The sequence below is a fragment of the Aotus nancymaae genome, unplaced genomic scaffold (assembly GCF_030222135.1).
Source record: "Aotus nancymaae isolate 86718 unplaced genomic scaffold, 86718_ANA_hifiasm-v0.15.2.pri h1tg000040l, whole genome shotgun sequence".
Taxonomy (NCBI): domain Eukaryota; kingdom Metazoa; phylum Chordata; class Mammalia; order Primates; family Aotidae; genus Aotus; species Aotus nancymaae.
Genome location: NW_026988454.1, coordinates 37,771,190 through 37,787,553, shown reverse-complemented (window position 1 = coordinate 37,787,553; position 16,364 = coordinate 37,771,190). Strand labels below are relative to the sequence as shown.

At 38.3% G+C, this 16,364-nt stretch overlaps 1 protein-coding gene and 1 pseudogene across 1 annotated transcript in view; one reads left to right on the top strand and one right to left on the bottom strand.

The window, feature by feature from the left end:
* Positions 1-669, bottom strand: part of ARHGAP18 (Rho GTPase activating protein 18) — a 193,862-nt gene extending 193,193 nt beyond the window's left edge. Inside the window, exon 1 of the mRNA XM_064360705.1 lies at positions 521-669. The gene's annotated coding sequence lies outside the window, so the exon portion shown is untranslated. The remainder of the gene's footprint in view (positions 1-520) is intronic.
* Positions 670-6,722: 6,053 nt separating this feature from the next.
* LOC105721275 (UDP-GalNAc:beta-1,3-N-acetylgalactosaminyltransferase 2-like) overlaps positions 6,723-16,364 on the top strand; it is a 30,097-nt pseudogene continuing 20,455 nt past the window's right edge.

Sequence of the window (16,364 nt, the reverse complement as noted above, 5' to 3'; positions counted from 1 at the left end):
TGTGCTGTTATTTCTTAGCAAATAACCAGATAATCATAGTGTGACTATTCCCTCTAGTCAGCCTAAGTTCGATGCTGACCAAGGTTGATGTGAATTTCAATATTATTATCCTCTCCTGGCTGTAACTGAAATTATAATAGTCTCGAAAAGGCTATCAATTATGATATCAATTTACCGACAGGCATAAAGTATCTTTTTCAAGGATATCCCAGGAATTATTTTTAAAAATAGAAAACAAAGTACTCTTAACCTCATCTTGCAAATAGAGACTTAAATATTAGGCTCAAGGCAAAATTCTACCAAGTAAATTTTAGAGTCAAGACAGACAGCTTAGTAAGAACACTATTGCTTGTCTTTAATCCTAACCTGAAAAGATTTTTTTAAATCACACAAAGTCCTCTTCTCCAGTCTGAAGAACAAACTAGTAGAGTGAAAGCAAGGCTAAAGACCTTTCCCAGCTGTACATTTTAAAGCGGATATGCATTGCAAAAAGAAAAGCATGCAAAGATGCTGTCCTTACCGGAGGTGAAAGCATTGAACCAGCTCTGTTACTACTGTAACCGTCTTCCGCAGGTGGAGAGCAAAGAACGCCAGGGTCCCAAGAAGTGATGAAAAGCGATAAATAGAGTTCCTGCAAGAATCTTCCCTAAGCACTTTCTTCCGTGACACACCTACTTTGTGGCATCTACGAGCCCTTCACGACTAACCACAATCCTGTCATTTCTGCTCATTCATCCAGCAGCTGCTGGAAGGACTGGGCTGAAGCGTGGGCACGAGGAGCGGGAGACGCGTGCGAGCGCTGAGCGGGCAGAGCAGCCGCAGCCCGCGGACTCCCAGTGCCTCTGCTGCTGCGCCGCTGCAGCTGACCGTGCGAGAGCCGCATGTTATTGGGCAGAGAAGATCAGCTTTCCAGGAACAGGCATCAGCTGTGCACGAGCCCGGCAGCTCCTCGAGACAAGTGCTAGCCGGTGTTGGTGCAAACCAAAGCTTGCTATGTGCTCAGAAAGCGGCCCCAGCCACTGAGCATGCTCGGCTTCTTCCCAGCTGCTGTTATCAGAGCCCCTCAACAGTTGACTTCTGTTGATTTGAAAAGGGCGAATGAAGGAGTGGGCACGAGGGTGCGATTTGGTGAAGGTAATACCTTAAATTTGGAAATGATGTCTTCCGTACCCCCGCGCCCCTTCTCCACCGCAAAAATGAAATTTAAAAAACAGATTAAGGATACACTGCTCTGCACTTAGGAAATATTTTTATTGATAGGATGATAGAGATGTTTGAAACCTACCAGCAGCGTTTAGTCTTCAGCTTTCTCCCTGCCCAATTATGTTGCCTCTGGGATCAAGCTTGTGATGTAAACTGCGAAAGGGTTTAATCCTAACAAATCACTGTTCCTCGAGGATTAAGCATAGAATTGCCTTGTATTTGAAGATCTAGGCAATATGCCACAAATTAATTGTATCTGTACAATCATAATCTGCTTCCTACTAGACAACAACTTTCTTAAAACAAATATTTTATAAAGTAATTACGCCAGTTTTGAAATTTAAATGTTAATCTATATTATATCATACATCTTGAAATTTAAGTCTTCCAGATGGTAAGCTCAATGCAAGCAGAGAATGCCTGACTGATTCATGAGGGTAAACACAAATCTTTTCTTAGAGGCTTGGTGGATGGCCAGTACTCCATAAATGTTCCTGTGATGATGAATTGGTGAACTGGTGGGTTTGTTAGATCATCTGTTAGTGGCGCTTACAGGAAAGCTGAAGTTCTTGAATTTGGTATGTACCCCTATACTAACTCTTGACCTTCTCAGCTATTTTGGGCTAGTCAATTATTTGAAAATAGAAATACACTATATATTAGGTGTACAATACTAAGCAAATGGCGTTTAGGTACGATTTACATTTTAATATTTGTATTATGCCTCCTTTTCTTCTCTTTTTTCAGCCCTCTAAGATGCTACTCTCCAAGTTGAGCCTGATTCATAGCATGCTGCCTCAGTGACTACTGAAACCAATAACATTAACTCTCCGTGGTTTGCAGATAACAAAATTATTTCATTTTGAAAAAATTTTAGCCAGAGGCTTTCACAGCTGAAAGAGAGTCTAAAAGCTGGGCCTGTGAGAGGCCACACAGAACACAGGTGAGATGGAAGTCAGGTATTTCTTGAGTCCCTACCAGGTGTCTCTCTGGCCTGGCCCATGAATCCAGTTCCTTGGGGCAGGAAAGTCCCCTCTTTCTCTCCCTTCTTTCTCTGTCCCATCCTCTGGCTATTTTTTTTTTTTTTTTTTTTTTTTTTTGAGATAGGGCCTTGCTTTCTTGCCCAGGCTATAGTGCAGTGGCACAAACACAGCTGAGACAAGTGCTAGCTGGTGCAGCGTCAACCTCCTGGGCCCAAGCAGTCTTCCCACCTCAGCCCCCCAAGTAGCTGGGACTACCGGCACACATCACTACTCTGGGCTCTTTTGTCTGTTTGTTTGTTTTAGTAAAGACGGAGTCTCACCATATTGTCCAGGCTGGTCTCAAACTCTTGGGCTCAAGTGATCCTCTCTCCTCGACCTCCCAAAGCACTGGGATTACAGGTGTGAGCCAGTTACACCTGGCCTTCTTTCTGTGCTTTTAGGACTCAAGAGCTATCTGAGTAACTCCTGACTCCAGAACATGCCCACTCTGGCTCCCTTTCCCTGTGCCTTTTCAGTGATACTTTCTTCATTGCCGTTAGTTGAATCATATCTGACCATACCAGCAGCTTTGAATTTCTTAAGGGTAGAGAGAATGCTGGTGTTTTGCATCTCTACGTGTAATTTTATACATACAATTTCAATTGTATAATTATATACATCTGTGCAATTACTGCTTTTCACATGTGATCAAGATTGCATGGAGACACAGGAGGAAGTTCTTCTATTGTAATGACCATTTAGAAAGTTGACAGAGTTAATCCAGGAACATCTCTTAAAGGAAGTGATTGCAGAAAGAGAAAGAACCTTTTCAATATAACCAAATGAAAGATTTCATAACTGGAAAGGAAGATGCAGACCTGATAACTAGGGTGGGGCTATTACAGTTTTTAATCCCTACTTCTCTGTCCTGAACAAAAATAGAAGCAAAAGTGGGGAGACACAACTGCTCCTGCCACGGGCCCCACAGACTCATTCAATTTCACAGCAGAGATTTCTTATTCCATCTACCTCATTTACCATCTACCATTTTTTCTTGCTATTTATTATACTTCAATGAACCTGGTTCTCAAGGGTTGTTCAAGGTGTCCTAATCACCAAAGCCATGAATATCTGTTTTGATGACAGAAATCATAATTGTCACTTATTTGTACCTTATTCTTTGTCAAGCACCACTAAATTCTTTAGAAATATCACATTTAATTATCACATGAAGCATTTTTTAGCAGCATTTATCACAATCTTATGTTTTGACTTTATAGTGTATAATAACGTGTTTGCTAGTATCAAAAGCATACAGGCCCACAAATAATAATTGGTAATGGACAAGTACAGAGAATATGATCTTTAGCTGCTGATGAAACCAAGGCTTTGGGAGCCCAGGGTAAGATAGCTAATAGGTGGAATGTGTGTGAATTCCATCCTGTTTGGTGTCAAAGTTCAGCAGTACTTAACCAGTCTAGATTACAGCCTAAGTCCACAGGAGTACCTTTTCCAAGAAAATATAGCTGAAGTTAAAGGCAGGAGCCAATTCCAAGTTGACTTGATGCCACTGGGGCTCAGAAACCAAGATCTCAAAATATGGCACTTCTACATGCTGGACCGAAGGAGCCTCAAGGTCTGACCTTTCCTACCCAACCTCTAATCATCTCTCCCAAAACACAGGATGAATCTGAAGCTCCTTTATCTGTTTAAGATCTGGATCCATCAAGGAGAATAGTGGTTTGTTTTCTTCCCCCCTTGGTAGGACCGAAAACATAAACATACCTGAACAGACCCTTCACAAGATAATGCCTGCCTCCCAAGATCATTCAGATTCCAAAGTGAACTATTCACAAGTTAATTTCTGTTCCCAGATTCATTCATTCTCCCTCTGATATGGTTTGGCTCTGTGTCCTCATCCAAATCTCATCTCTAATTATCCCCACGTGATTTCTTTTTTTTTTTTAAAGATGGGGTTTCACCATGATGGCCAGGCTGGTCTTGAACTCCTGACCTCAGGTGATGCACCCATCTCGACCTCCCAAAGAGCTAGTATTACAGGCGTGAGTATCCCCACGTGTTGAGGGAGGGAGGTGATTGGATCATGGGGGCTGTTTCCCCCATGCTTTCTCGTGCTAGTGAGTTCTCACAAGATCTGATGGTTTTATAAGCATCTGGCGTTTTCCCTGCTTCCATTTCTCTCTCCTGCCACCTTGTGAAGAAGGCCCCTGTTTCTCTATCACCTTCCATCATGATTGTAAGTTTCCTGAGGCTGTCCCAGCCATATGGCACTGAGAGTCAAACCTCTTTCCTTTATAAATTACCCAGTTTCAGGTAATACCTTTACAGCAGTGTAAGAACTGACTGATATGCCCTAGTAATCCTATTGCCCCTTAACAGAATTCCTCTTCTTCCTGTTTCTGTAACCAGTTTTTTCAGGGTGGTATATAAGCTTTGAAACCTATTGACCGGTATGTAATCATGTTGTGGTTCTCTTGCGTACATATTAATAAATTTTGGATGCTTCTTCTTCAACTAATCTGCCTTCCTTGAGTTGACTATTTTAGTGAACCTTCAGGGGCAAAAGAGCTGTTTTCTCTTGGCCCCTACAATGCCAAATCCTGGGCTTAAACCCTGCTATTCTGTCTCACTCCTCTACAAAATTCTTTCCTCTTTTGAATACCTTGACATCACATTTTTCTACTTCTATGCCCTTCTTGTTTTTCCAAAAAAGTTAAGGTTTCTTTCCCATTCATTCATTCATTCATCTCATTGTCACTACTTGTAACAATAGTTATCACTTCTTGTGACTGCTGCATTTCTGTGTAAGTAGTCACCTTGTTTTTTTACTCTTCAATCCTTCTTCCAAAAGAAACCCCAAAGTATCTTCCTAAAATGTCCTCTACCATTACAATTGAGAAATAAAAATAAAATTCTAAGTCACCCACTGACTTAATGGACCCCACATCTTGGCCAAGAGGACCCCAGAGAAACCTTGAAAACTGAGTTCCCAGGCACGCTGGGATGGGAGGTTAGACCCCTTGTTATATCCCCTCCCTCACTAACTGCCATTAGGCTTGCATCGCGAAGGGTGAAACAGAAGCAAGTCCTCTTAAAAGACTCTACCACTGATATCAGCCAAATGCCTGATGCTGCCCTTTGCAGTTTCAACAAAACAACTGACCAGCACATCTTCCTGATAAGAGACCACCAGCTATACAGTGGTTCTGGCCAGTCTACAGAGATGTGCGATGAGGGTTTTGATGTCCTCTGTTTCACCTTTTGACATCAGAGAGCCAGAAACTCTACCCTCAGATCACGCTAATGCTGCCATTTTTTGTAGATGGGACTCATGAAGAGGCATGAAGCTCAATTGCATATGCACACACTTCTCTATTCATAAGGATTCATGACTCCTCTCATAGATTATTGAATATATTCATATTGAATATATGTGCCTACCCCACACAACATAAACTCCTTTTCCCTTTGCCCCCTCTCAAATGCCTGTTTCCAGCTTTTGACCAGAAGCTATACTTCCCAGCCTGTCAGAATGGCCACCCGCGGGCTGTGGTCCTTTATGAGAACTAAAGCTCTCCTTTCTAAATTTACAAACCTCATCATTCTTCAGCTGACACAGTGAACACTGTTGATTGTCTTGAGAGAGTCGGCCTAACTTTCTTCTAATAGATCCCAAATTGAGTCTTTATCTGTTCATATCCCCAAACAGTCCATTTGCTCAAGGAAAAGTTGTCTGGTCTGATTCTCATTGATCTAATAGCAACACCAAACTCTTGCCATTCATTGGTTAAGGAATGGGTATGTAACCCAATTTTAACAGATGAAAAGGCCAGGAAAGCTTGCGGCAGACTTCAGAAAGCTGCTTCCTTTTTCTTTAGTGGATTTCTGAGTTTCTCTCTTATGTCTTATATTTAAACAAGGAAGTATACAGCGCCTAACATTACTAGGAACCATATTTACACCTTGAAAAGAAGTTAATATTGTACAAAGTGAAGAGCAGAGATAAGAAACAATGGGCTCTTGGGTGACATAATTAAACTGATCTACATTACCTCTTGATTTATTGGATTGTGAGCCAATAAAATCTGCTTAGAAACCACTTGAATTGGGTTTTCTACTTACAGTCAAAAAGCCTCTTGTCTGAGATATGCATTTTTTTACTTTCTTATTCAAAATGCTGAAATGATTAAGAATAAACTAAATTTTGTGTATAGCATTCGAGAGCTTATTCCTGGCCCCTTCTGTCTTGGGACCTTTGTCTCCCATTATATTCTGGTATGCACTTGACACTGTATACGTTTGGCTGCTTGCTCCCACCATGTCATTTGCTATCCTACAGGCCAGCCTGCCTTTGTCCTGCATTTTCTCCTACTGAAATTCAACTCTTCAAGATCCAGAGTAAAAGAGAGTTCCTTTGAGATAGATTTTCAAAATTAGTATTTCTTTTTATATCTTCATACATGTTGCTTGTACCTGTGTGTGTACATCTGGATCCTCCAGGAGGCAGAGCAGCTAGGATGGAATTAAACTGCAACAATGATGTCTGAGGAAATGTGTGGGAGAGAAAATGAAGAGAGCCAAGGGATGCTGGGGGAACTATCAGACTATGATGCAGGTACGACCCTGAGTGAAGAAGAGAAGAGGGAAGGAAGCTGGGTGCAGGATGGTTATCAAGAAAGTTCAGCGGTGGTAAATCCTCAAGCCAGCCTTTCATCAGAGGAGTCTGACTTCTTCCAGAAACAGGCTGCCCTAGTATGGCTGCCACTCTCAGTCATTGGCTGGGAGCAGTCTACAGGAAGCTTGGTTTCAGTATAAAAATGTGATGCCTGTCATCAGGGAACCTTGTTCAGTTACATTCCCTGCAGTTGGAGGGTAGGAAGGCACTTGCTCATGGCTGCCATACTCTTTATTTATTACTCATTCAGTCTGTCCTAAATTCTACTTGTCATCTACATGAACCTCTTCTCTGCTAGATATAAACTCCTTAAGGGAAGGACTTGGATTCATCTTTTTGTCCCACTGTGTGTTTTCCATAGTATGATCCCAGTAGACTGCTGCTGGTTACTGAACTGCATTCTGGAATATATTGCCTCAGAACTCTATTTGCAACTCCTTAAAAAAGGAATAGGAATAATACACCCCATAAAGTCAATGAAAACTTGCTTTCATAAGATATAAGATACTGTTCCATGATTAATATTTTTAAAAAGTATAATTCAGTCATACTCACCTGGCTTCTTCTACAGATCAATGTGTTTCCACCAAGAAGTTTGATTCTGAAATTTCAGCATTGATGAGGTAGTGAAGTGGAGCATTTGCTGATTAATACCAGTTTTTCACAAATTTAATCCCCAAGGCAAGTGGATGATTAAACGTGGAGTTAAATTTATAATGCACTTCAGTTTGGGCTGGAGAAAATGATTTCAGACTGGTATGATACACTCTACTATTTCTTCAACATTCATTTTTAGGTGACATAAAAAATGAATCTCTCAGGTATATTTTTTTTTCAGATAAAAGGAAGATTAATAGTGGTCACCGAGGAAAAAAGGAGATTAGAAAAACCTGTGATTATTTAAGGTGTAATACGCATTATTAAGCAAGGAGGAAAAGCACCTAAATACAGGTATTTTGGCGCTTCGTTATACTTTGTAATGTTCTATGTACTATCAATTTAGGGTAAATCCATTTATCTATGGTCAAGATATAATAAATAGTGCTTGTATCAGTTATTATCCAATAAGGAGACAGAAACCACACAGTAATTTGAGAAGAGAATGCTTACCATAAAGAATCATTATCTACAGAGAAAATTACAAAAAGGGAATACAAATAAATTCTAAAGAATACCACAAGACTGAGGGAGGTTGCCCAAGGAAGGAGGCTCTCCTCAACACTGGGACTCAGAGTTTTTGGAGTGGTTTCTCTCTTCCAAATGGTGGAGAAGTTTACTGGGTTTCCCAGGCCAGAGGTGGTCCACGGTCTGCAGGCTGATACTCAAAAGTTTTAAGTCTCCTGCTGAGGTGCCGATGGGCTAAGCTAGTAGGCAGGACACTGCATTCTGGGATGCTGAAGAGATTTTCTGGGGAGCTACCTGCTGGGCTGCTGATGAACTGGCTGGGAACTGACTGGAATCACCAGAAAACCATCAGAGTCACCTGTAAGAGGTTTTGCTGAACTCTTTGGGCACCCACAGAACTCACCAGAATCTACCTGCAGCAGTGTGCCACTGAACATACTTATATGAAGCCAGCTGGCGTGACTGCAGAGCTCATCCAGAAGCTGCTGCTCGGAGAATGAGATGCCACTGAATTCCCCCTGGAGAGCCCGCTAAGATGATTATTACAGCACTCCCCTGGAAACTGCCTTGGGAGGTACTGCTGTTTCTCACTACTGGAAAGCCTCCTGAAGCACTTTTGGAACCACTGCAAGACTCCTACAGTGGTGCTGCTGCTGATACTCCCTGACTGAACGCCACTGTGTGTCCTGAATGCCAGTCCAGTGCTGCAGGGAAGAATACTGGAAATAAAACACCGGAACCGGGAAGACTTCCCTTCCTCCTGCAGTGTCCCTCTAGCGCCCTCTACTGACAATGCCTGCTGGCAAGAGAAAGTTTCAGTGTCACTAACAGGCGATAAAAGAATGGGTTTGGAGCTGAGAAGTAATAAATTAATAACGGACACAATCCTTTTGTCAAAATCACAACTTTGCATTGAAATTTTCTCTTTACTCACTTGTCCCTTCCATTAGTAGATGATGTGTGTTTCAAAAGTAAGCATAATTTTTATATTTCATGTGTAGCATAGCTCCTGGCACATATTATGTATTTACCAAACATTTGTGAAAATGTGGTACTGAATATATAAATATTGTATCCTGTGCTAAAAGATTCACTTGGTCTGAGAGCATTAGGTCTGTACAAATTTAGGTAGCATAAAGGGAAGCTGTTGTTTTCCTTGTAAAGAGAAGGAAAATGGCAGCTGTGGAAATTGACATATAGCACACCTGTAGAGTAACTAGTTTCTAAAAGTGGGCTTTTTAAAGTCACTAGGAATTGGAAATCCTCCAAAAATCTCTAGAGGAAAAATCCTCCTTTTTTTGAGAAGTAGTACATTAAGCAGTTATACTAGTAAGCTGTCCATTTCACACAAATTTTAATAACATGAAAAAATGAAATAAAAATGACTGAAATATACAACAAAAGTTTATTGTCCTTAAGTATATATCAACAAGATCCATTTCTTTGACATTTTGATTTAAGGGCTCAATTTATGTCAAAGGTATTATTTGAATTGAATGAGTTTGGGAGTGGAAGAATAGAGAGATAAAATTATTTAGTCAATATCAAGCATTAAATAAATGCCTCAAGTAGATAGAAAAAGAATCAAAGAGAAAGACAGAGAGATTTATTTTAAGGAATTGGCTCACACAATTGTGGGGGATGACAAGTCTGAATTTTGCAGGGCAGGTTTGCAGGCCAGAGACTCATATCTAATATCTCAATCTGGAGGCAGCATTCTTTCTCCTTTGGGGGACTTCAGTGTTGTTGTTGTTGTTTTTCTTTGTTTCTTTTTTGAGACAGAGTCTTGCTCTGTGGCCCAGGCTGGCGTGCAGTGGCACAATCTTGGCTCACTGCAGCCTTAATCTCCTGGGTCCAAGAGAACCTCCCACCTCAGCGCCCCCGAATAGCTGGTACCACAGGTTTGTACCACTACACACAGCTAATTTTGCTTATTTTTTGTAGAGACAAGGTCTCACTTTGTTGCCTAGGCTGGTCTCCAACTCCTGGGCTTGAGTGACCCTTCTACCTCAACTTCCCAAAGTACTGTGATTACAGGCATGAGCCACTGTGCACAGCCAGTGTTTTTTCCTTAAGGCCTTCAGCTGATTGGATGAGATCCACTCACATTATAGAAAGGTAATCTGCTTTACTCAAAGTCTATGACTGGTTTAAATTTTAATCATATCTAAAAAGAAAAATCTATATTGATATTTGACCAAATGTCTAGGCACCATAACTTAGCCCAGTTGACACATAAAATTAATCATCACAGTATCTAACTTCATTTACAAAAATCACCTTAGCAATGATAACACCAAAAGCTGACAAAGATAACTGAGACAGAGAGAGAGAGAAAGAGAGAGAAAGAGAGAGAGACAGAGAGAAACTATTAGTGCAGTGTATTGGTCTGTTCTTTCATTGCTGTAATGAACTACAGGAGACATCATTTATAAAGAAAAGAGGTTTAATTGACTCACAGTTCTGCAGGCTGTATGGGAAGTATGGCTAGGGGTAGGTCTCAGGAAACTTACAATTATGGTGGAAGGCAAAGGGGAAGCAAGCACGTCTTACATGTCTGAAGAAGGAGGAAGAGAGCAAAGCAGCAGGTGCAACACACTTTTAAACACCCAGCTCTCATGAGAACTCACTGTCACAAGAACAGCAAGGGGGAAGTCCACTCCCTTGATCCAATTACCTCCCACCAGGTCCCTCCTCCAAAATTGGGGATTACAATTAGATATGAGATTTGGGAAGGGATAAAAATAAAATCATACCATGCAGAAATTGTAAGAAAATATTAACATATAGAATTTAACAAAGCATTACTGGTGTAAAATATTATGACCAAGTGGAGTTCACTGGATGTAGGTCAACGTTAGGAAATATGTTTAAACCCCTACATAAATCAAAAGATTTAAAGGAAATTGAACATGTAATTATGATAGCAGAAGCTTAGCAGAACCAATTTTCTGGCAAGAGGAATTGAGAAAAGGGAACTTTAGGAGTCAGAGAATGTGGGAGAAATCCCTCAAATGAGAGAGCTGAGAAAGAGAACTCTCTAGTTATACAAAAAATTCTGACACGAGCCCCTACTTATAGCTTATCTGTGCATGTACAAAACATACCCAAGAAGCACAGCAAAGGCTTTGAGAATGTAACTATGATCTAAAACAGGGACAAATTCGTAGACTGGCCCATGCACAGGGTGGACTCACAGCATAGCACAGCTTTGAGAAATGAACTGACAGTGAAACCATAGTCTAAGATGGAACTTTCAGTCTGAATGCTGACTGACTGCTGACATCAGTCAACATTCTCCACAGGATTTTAACAGGACCGAGAGAGTCACAATATAATACTCAAAATGCCTGTGATAAAATGCATGTTATGAAAAGTATCACAAAACTCTAACCAAGTAAAGGAACAGGTCATCTACAGATACCAACTCTGAGATGACCAGATGCTGGAATAACTGGATAAAGACTACTGTTCAGGAATCAAATCTACTGAAGTATTGATGTAATCAATACAGTGGCTAAATCTCATTTGCATATGTTAAGTGAAATAAGCTAGACTAAGAAGGGTACAATCTGTATGATTCCACTTATATGGCAATCCAGAAAAGATGAAACTACAGGAATGGTGATCTGTTAAATCAGTGGATGTTTATGGTTAGGAGTGAGGGGAGGGACAGGCTACAATAAGAGTTACAATGGAATCTAGGGGGCAATGAAAAGTTGTGTATCTTGATGGTGGTGTGATTACATGACTACATGCATTTGTCAAAACTCAGAATGTACAACAAGCCAGGTGTGGTGGCACATGCTTGTAGTCCCTGCTACTTGGGAGGCTGAGGTGGGAGAATTACTTGAGCCCAAGTGTTCAAGATGGCGGTGAACTATGATCACACCACTGCACCTGTGGTGACAGAGTGAGACTTTGTCTTTAAGAAATAAAATAATAATTTTTAAAACTTACAGTTCATAACAGAGTGAATTTGCTTTATGTAAATTTAAAAAGAAACTTAAAATTTTTTTTTTAATTACTCTCTTTCGTGGTTCTGAAGAATGATTGAACTCTATTTTTGATGTACCTCCCACCTTACATACTAATATTGTGGCAGCATTTTTATATTCCCTTGTTTTTATAGCTACAATGCAGTCATCATACATATTACTATTTCATACACTTAATCTCTTGTTTATAAGATTTATCAACATGTAAAAAGTTCTTTTCTACTTCTTGCATCTCATTTCTTCCTGAAACTAATGTTCTCCTCCCTGAAGTACCTTTCTTAATAATTCATTCAGCTCCATTTGTAATTTCCCTCATGTTTTATTTATCTTAATAGCCATTCATTTTAACCTGACATTTGAATGATAGTTTATCTGGGTATAAAATTTAGTTATTTTCTCTAAATATTTCCAATATGTTATATCACTGTCTTCTCACTGCTCTTGATGCTGTTATAAGTCTTTGTTTTGCCTCATTGCTTAATATCTTCTCTTTGATAGTCAGTCATTTATCTAAGTGTATTTGTAGTTTTTCTAACCTGTTGATTACTTGATTTGACTTATGAATCTCGGGTTCTATCTTCATTAAATTCTGGAAACTACTATTTTACAGCATTTATAAAATTTACCTCTCTTCTATTTTCTCTAATGTCTTTTCATGAAAAACCAGTAATATGTATGTTGAACTTTCTCATTCTACCTTTCACGTCTGTTCATTTTTCTTTCACATTATTTATTTTTATTATTTTTTATTTTTTTATATTAAAAAATTAATGTATTTATTAAAAAGAGATGGGGTCTCATTATGTTACCCAGGCTGGAGTACAGGCGCGATCCCACACTATGGAGTGCAGGTTATTCACAGGCTCAATCCCACTACTGATCAGCATGGGAGTTTTGACCTGCTCTGTTTCTGACCCGGGCTGGTTCACCCATCCTTAGGCAACCTGGTGGTCCCCTGCTCCCAGGAGGTCACCATATTGATGCCAAACTTAGTGCAGACACCCGATCGGCATAGTGCACTACAGCCCAGAACTCCTGTACTCAAGAGATCCTCCAGCCTCAGCCTCCCGAGTAGCTGAGACTACAGGCACGTGCCACCACACCTGGCCACATTATCTATTTTTTATATTGTATTGCTTTCTGATGTTCTCAGTATAATTTACAAATTCACTAATTGCATTTCTAAATATAATCATATGTTTATCTATTCAATATTTTAAAAAATCTAGTGACTATGGATTTATTTTCTACAAATTCTTTTTTTTGTTTGTTTTTAAAATTACCTGGTAACTTTCATGGTGACTTATACCTTTATCATATTCTTGTTTGTTTAGTATATACTACTTTAACAATTTAAACATAATCATTTTATAGTTTGTGGCTGATAGTCTTATTCTTTAAGTTATTCTTCGGGTTTAATCATATCATTTTTTCCCCCTGATGACTTTTTTATGGGGCATTGTTTCTGTGTGTTTTAGAATTTTAGATTGTAAACTTATCTTCCCAGGATTTTATAGTGAGAATCCTATGTGATCTAATTTGACATACAACAGGATTATCATTAATCCAGTAATAAAATTTGTGTTAATTTATGCAGTTACCAGACTACAGAGATGCAGTTACCAGACTACAGAGATGATGAAAATTCAAACCTGAAAGCTGTGTGATTGGGTTTATGATTATAAGTTTATAAGAAATGTTTTTGTTTCTTGATTTTTTTTAACTACATCCCTGGAAGGCTAAAAGTTTTCCCCAACACCTACCTGTGCTAGGGACAGATAATTTTTAGTCTACTCTTCTCTATGTATGCATATAACTTCAATTGCTTATCTTTCTTTAGACCCAGTTTCTTACGTGCTATCTCAGCATGAAATTATGCTCAGTTAATTTCCAAGCCTCTAGTTCATCAAGATTCACATGCCCCTCTCAGAAGGCTGAAGTATCAACTTATACTTAATCTTGTTGTGTACAGTTCTCTTTATATTTTTGTCCTCTGGAGATTTCCCTCACTTGTTTGTTAGGATAGCTATATATTTTTAAATTATATACACTCTCTTTTATCCATCATTTCTATGTATTTTTATATGACAGATTTTTAGTTTATGTAGACTGCCCTATTTTCAGAAAACCTTCAACTTTCTTTTTATCTTTTTACATTGTATTTAAAATTATTAATTTATCTACATTTTTATAAACATATAAAATATTTTGATATTATTTCTGAAGGCATTTTAATGGCCTCAGATCAGGACAAAATTATATAACATGGCCAATAAATGGTGGTTCATGTTAAAAGAACAAAAGCCTAATCACAGGTTAATAAACAACGTAGTCATCTGGAATTTTACAACAGATTTGAAGAAAACACTGAATACAGAAATGGTTAATGGGATAATTGCATAAATAACTTTTCTTGGGATAATTCTGTAAATAACTTTTCTTCCCAGGCAAAATCTCTTACTAATAGCTCCTAATTCTACCTAGAAAATTGACATAGAATTTTGAACATCTAGTGTACAAATTAATGGTTTTGAATGTTTGCAGTTCATCAATTCTTAGAGACATAAAGATAATTTAGCATAATGTTGGCAGGCCTGCACAGAAATGCTTTTATGGCTGATAGTAACATAAATTGGTGCCATTTTTCTAAAAAGCAGAAGGGCAGTATGTAACAAGATCTTGAAAATATTTTTATATCATTTGACAAAAGAATTCTACTTTTGTGTATACAGCTTTCCTTTTTATTCATCTAATTTTTCCTTCCTTTTTTCATTGACCAACAGTATTTAGGAAGCTGCTTGTGTGCCAAGCATTATGATTATTCTGTGGATAAAAAGATAATTCAGACATGCTCTTTCCCTTAAGAAACCACACACCTAACTGTGAAACTCACTTCTCTTCCTACCTTCACACTCCCACTCTGTTCCCCAAAGACATGCATTATCTACAAATATATTTTAAAATTTGATAATATATTATGGCAATTTTTTTTCACATAAGCTCCTTCAATATTAATACAAAGAAATATAATGGTAACATGAAAAGTAAATATACGTCAGTCTACTTCTTTTATAAGGGAGTAATACAGTCCACAATTAACCTCTAGCCTTAACCTCTAGCCATAGATATTTAAATAATGGAAAGCTATAAAGAAAAACTATCTTTTATTATTTATTTTTAATTTAAATATATATATTCATTGAGTATAACATGATGTTTTGAATATGTGTACTTTGTAGAATGGCTAAATCAAGCTAACAAACTTGTCATTATTTTATGGTGAAAACACTACTCGCTTAGTAATTTTCAAGAATATAATACATTGTAATTAACTATAGTCACCATGTTGGACAATAGGGGAAAAACTATTTTCAAACATTGGAGAACTGGCCACACAGGACTGTGAATTTCTGAAGTGAAAATATTGATGTTAGACCTTCCATCACCTGTATTTTCTGTCCAGAGGCAATTCCTTATAGTGTAGTTAGGAAAACCCAAACAGTCTGACAATTATTCTGAGTTGAGTAGACCAAGGTTCAAGATATAAAAAGATTAACCAACTAGAATTCATGGGGCAGATTACCCAAAAATGGTAGGTACATGGATAAAATCTCCAGAAATCTAAGTATAGAACGCTTGAATTTTTTACCTGAATATCAAAGTGTTTTTACATAGAATGAATACTCCATAAGGCCAGACAAAAACAGCTTTCAAGAAAGGAATACTTACTTACAACTTGTAAGACAAAATTCCCAAAGTTCACAGAACCAGGAATTAAATACTCACAATCCAAGTAACGGGATCTCATTGGAGATATGAGGCTTGAAGGGCCTTCATTTCAATTTAGAATAATGACTACTCTAGACATAACTTAAAAGAGCTTAAAAACAAATCTCAAAAGCAATAAGCTACTCCAAAAGAAACTTGATTGCTCTCCAGAAAATAACCAGAGTATTTTCAAATACAAAATCCAGCAGTCAACAACATAAAATTCACAACATTTAGCATCCCATTAAAGCTCACTTGATATGAAGAAGGAAAATGTAACTCAAAATCATAAGAAAAAATCAGTTACAAAAGAAATCAGAAACAAAAGGAATGACAGATGATGAAATTTGCAGAAAATGATGTTAAAATATCTATTATAAATATGTCACAGATAGTAGAATCATGATGAGGAGAGAAATTTAAAGTGTAAAAAAAAATGGAATGTAGCTCCTGAAGATGAAAAACACAAAATATGAAATGAAAAAGACACTAGAGGGGGTGAACAGTACATTAGACACTACAAAAATAAAAGGTTAGTGAACTTGAAAACTTAGCAACATAATCTATTCAAAATGAAGTACAGAGACACCAAAAAAAAAACAGAAAATAGTA